General features: G+C 45.4%; 2 non-coding genes across 2 annotated transcripts; both read right to left on the bottom strand.

Moving 5' to 3' along the window:
• Positions 1–3198: 3198 nt before the first annotated feature.
• On the bottom strand, positions 3199–3271 carry Trnav-aac (transfer RNA valine (anticodon AAC)). Its single transcript has one exon. It is a non-coding gene; the product is annotated as a tRNA-Val (tRNA).
• A 206-nt stretch (positions 3272–3477) lies between these two features.
• Positions 3478–3550, bottom strand: Trnav-aac (transfer RNA valine (anticodon AAC)). The gene has a single exon. It is a non-coding gene; the product is annotated as a tRNA-Val (tRNA).
• Positions 3551–4614: the final 1064 nt, after the last annotated feature.

Below are 4614 nucleotides of genomic sequence, written 5' to 3'. Positions count from 1 at the left end.
CTCCCCTTAACACGACACCACTAATACCAACTCCACCTCCAACACTTCGCCCTCCTCGTCCTTCGCCACACCTAACCTTCCGCTGGTCTTTCCTTCCTTCTTTTTAGCTTCCCAGAATCAATATAAAAGTCTACGTATTCTCTTCTCAGCTCCCCTTAACACGACACCACTAATACCAACTCCACCTCCAACACTTCGCCCTCCTCGTCCTTCGCCACACCTAACCTTCCGCTGGTCTTTCCTTTCTTCTTTCTAGCTCCCCTGATGCAATATAAAGGTCTATGTATTCTTTTCTTAGCTCGTCTTAACACTACACCACTAATACCAACTCCACCATTAACACTTCGCACTCCTTCGCCTCACCTAACCTTCAGCAAGTCTTCCCTTCCTTGTTTTTAGTCCAGATTCAATATAAAAGTCTTTGGATTCGCTTTTTTTAGCCTGCATTTACACTACGGAAACCAACTTCGCCTTTGACATTTCCCACTCCTTGCCTTCCTTCCTTCCTCCCTTCACCTTGCCTGACCTTCTTCCCTTCTGGTGTAATACGATCACTGACCTTTTCTTTACTTCCCTCTCTTTCCCTTCCCGTCCCTTCCTCTTTGCTGGCCTTTCCTCCTTTCCTCTCCTCCTTTCCTTCCCTTCTCTCTACGCTCGTATAACTATCACTCTTTCCTTTCCTTTATTTCCTTTACTTCCTTTTACTTCCCTCTCTCTCCCTTCTCGTTCTTTCCTCTCCGCTACGAGTGTAAATGCAATCTTTCCTCTCCTCCTCCCTTTCTCCCTCCCTCCTCCTCCCTTTCTTTCCACACTAAACCTGTCCCTTGCCTATACTTCCCTTTCCTACCTTTCACTTTCCTTTCCTTCCCTTCCCGTCTCTTTCTCTTCCAATGTGATACAGTCTTTCCTCTCCTCTTCCCTCCCTTCCTCTTCAGCAACCTCCTCTCCTCTTCCTCTCCACTCCCCTTCCTCCTCTTCTCTCCAGACCCCTTCCTCCCCTCCTCTCCATCCCCCTCCCTCCTTCCCTCTCCCGTCCCCTTCCTCCTCCTCTCTTCAGCCTCCCACACTCTTTCCCTCTCCAGCCCCCTTCCTACTGTCCTCTCCAGCCCCCTTCCTTCTCTCTCCGCCTCCCTCCCTCCCTTCCCAACAAAAAGAGCTGACCAAATATACGCTGGTGTAACTACTGCTGGCGGTGAGTGGTGGCTACTGTTACTGCTGTTACTGATGCCGCGCTCTTTGCTGTTGTTTTGCTGTTGTTGTGGTGTTTTGTTTTTGTTTTGTTTTTGTTTTTGTTTTGTTGTACGTGGAATCTTTTTTTTTTTTTTGTGTGTGTGTTTGTTCTTTGGTTGTCTGTAGTGGTAGTAAATGTAATGACTGTAGTGGTGGTAGTAGTAGTAGTAGTAGTAGTAGTATACAGTATTAGAAGAAAAAAATGTAAAAATGGAATAGTTCTAGTAATGGTGTTTTTTGTTGTTGTTGTTGTTGTTGTTGATAGCGTGGTACTACCTATCCCTGCATTAACTCATTGGTATTCACGGTACTGCCATCAACACCACCACCATCACCACCACCACCATCACCACTGTCACCACCACCACTATTAACACCACTACAAATATCCTCTTTTTTTGTCACCTTTAGTATTTACCCACCATCACCACTACTACTTTCATCACCATCACCCCCACCACTACAACCACCACCATCACCATAAACATAAAAACAACTACAAAAGCGATCATAAACTTCCCGGATCTCATTTCTTTTATTGAGCCGTAGATAATGTAAAAAGAGACAATCACCACAACCCCCGCTGCCATCACCATCACCACCACCACAACAAACACCACCACAGGGTCACTTTTTTTTGTTTTGTATTTTTCTCTCTCCATACCTTCCAAACCGAGTAAAACCAAACCAAAATGACCATGCAACCACAAAGCAGCGCAACCTAACCAACCATGTCCTCCCTGAATCCACCAAAAAAATCACAAATGCATTCTAACACAACGATTTATTTTTAGAACGAAACCACAATCCACTCAACTAATCAACCACGCAACCAGACACCCAAACAATTCAACCCTCATACCCACCCTCTCACTGCACACATCCACAAACTACATCCCCTCACACACCCACAACACCCCCATACACATACACAACCTTCCCCTCCACACACACACACACACACAAACACAACCCCCCTTCCTCTCCTACACACACACACAACCACCCTACACACCTTCCCCCCCACACACGGAGTCATGCACGCGGCCCCCGGTAGATAGGTACGCAGGCAGGCAGGCAGGAATGCACTAGTACAACACGAGGCAATAAACACTTCGAAGCGAGCCCCGTGTGACAGCCTCTATGCGTGCACTCGAGCTGGCGGGCGGGCGGGCGGGTTGACCAGAGGGGAGGCACCGTGGCACTCTCCGATGGCCCTTACTGCCGCCCTCCGCTGCTCGCCAAAAGAGGTTCAGCGTTGGGGGGAGGAAAAAATAGTGAGGGTCTTCATGCCAACAGAGAGATAGATTATAAGTTGCATAGTTGGTATCTTCAAACACAACATAGCCAGCAACTTGTGGTATACATCAATAAGGAATGATTCCACTCTTTTTTTGTACAGAAAGTCTCATTTAGTAGGGAAGAATAAGTGATTTTCTGAATCAAGACGAATGGTAACTGTTTGAGGTTTTGTTAGGTTAAGTTTAGGGTATCTTCAAACACAGGATAGCCAGCAACTTACGGTATAAATCAACAAAGAATGACCTTACTTTGTTGTATAAAGAGTATCATTAATAAGGAAGGATACATGAATTTTCCGAGTCAAGGTTGTAGTTTCAAACACAGGATAGCCAGCAACTTACGGTATAAATCAACAAAGAATGACCTTACTTTGTTGTATAAAGAGTATCATTAATAAGGAAGGATACATGAATTTTCCGAGTCAAGGTTGTAGTTGTTGTTGTTGTTGTTGTTGTTGTTTTAAATATATGCACTGGCACGCAAGAAAGGAGCAGCTCTACCTTGGCAACACTTGCCATCTCCTCTGCATTGCTGCCAAACCTTCATCACCCCGGGGGGCGTCCTTCACGACATAAATAAAGTAATGATGCATTCTCTTTTCTAATCCCTGCATCTGCGGGGTCATCAATACAAATTTAACCAATTCAAAAATATAATAAAAGTATTTGTGCTCACCAGGGCTCGAACCTGGGACCTTCTGTGTGTTAGACAGATGTGATAACCACTACACCATGAGCACTGCGTAAGATGTGCAGGTTGGAAAAGATAATAAGCGACACTGACATTGCGTACGTCGCTAATTATTGATTGTCAGGTAATAATATAGATAGAATATGTGATGATGACGGCGATGATGATGAGTGTTATGCTGCAATATTTACTGCTCCCTACATCACTGAGGTCCTTGAAACAGACTAACCGATTCAAAAAATAAATAAAACAATTTGTGCTCACCAGGGCTCGAACCTGGGACCTTCTGTGTGTTAGACAGATGTGATAACCACTACACCATGAGCACTGCGTCGGTACCGAAGGTTGGAAAGGATAAAGTCCGACATTAATATTATCATAACCGCATTACAACACAACAGAACAAAGGTACAACTACACAACCAGCCTCTTCCTTCCCCACTGCAGGCAATCCTCACATGCTGGAATGGCCGTCCGTGAAGCCATCCTCCGCCCGCCTAAACCAAACCTATCCTACCCATCCCCGTCCCTTCCCAGGCCACCCTATCCTCCCTTCCCTCCCTGGAGATTCTAAAGACAGACTCGGAGTTTCATTACGTCGAGGCCCACGCGGCAACAACAGCAGAGCAAATAAACACCTTCCAGCCTCACTCCCTCTCGCCTCAATACAGCTGCAGGGAGAGGGAGAGGCGATGCAGGAGATACTTGAGGGAGTTGCGAAGTGAGAGTCTCCTAGGAAGTGTATTTATAGGAAGTGTAGTTATATTGAAGTGAGTTGGGAAACGGCTTCTTCAACCTCCACTTCCCCGCTTCCTTACAGCTGCACAAAGGAAGAGACGGTGCAGGAGATTCTTGAGGGAGTTGCGAAGTGAGAGTCTCCTAGGAAGTGTATTTATAGGAAGTGTAGTTATATTAAAGTGAAAAGGGAAACGGCTTCTTCAACCTCCACTTCCCCGCTTCTTAACAGTTGCACAAGAGGGAGAGACGGAACAGGAGTTATTTGAGGGAGTTGCGAAGTGAGAGTCTCCTTTTATCCTCGTGTGACTTATAGGAAGTGTATTTATATTAAAGTGAAAAGGGAAACGGCTTCTTCAATCTCCACTTCCCCGCTTCTTCACAGTTGCACGTTTAAAGACAAGACGATACAGGCGATTCTTGAGGGAGTTGCAAAGTGATAGTGTCTCGAAATGATAGAAAATTAATACTGAAGTGGAAACAAAGAAATACCCGTTTAACCTCTGCTTTCCCGCTCCTTTACAGTTGTCCACAAGAGAGAGAAGTTAGAGGGGATAGATAAGGTAGTTGTGAAGTGATATGTCTCGGGAAAGGTAGAGAACTAATATTGAAGTGAAAAAAACAACTTCCACCTCCCTTTTCCCGTTTATATACAGT

This window comes from Eriocheir sinensis, chromosome 34 (genome assembly GCF_024679095.1).
Source record: "Eriocheir sinensis breed Jianghai 21 chromosome 34, ASM2467909v1, whole genome shotgun sequence".
Lineage (NCBI taxonomy): Eukaryota > Metazoa > Arthropoda > Malacostraca > Decapoda > Varunidae > Eriocheir > Eriocheir sinensis.
Note: the sequence above shows the minus strand (reverse complement) of the source record. Positions and strands in the feature narration are given on the sequence as shown.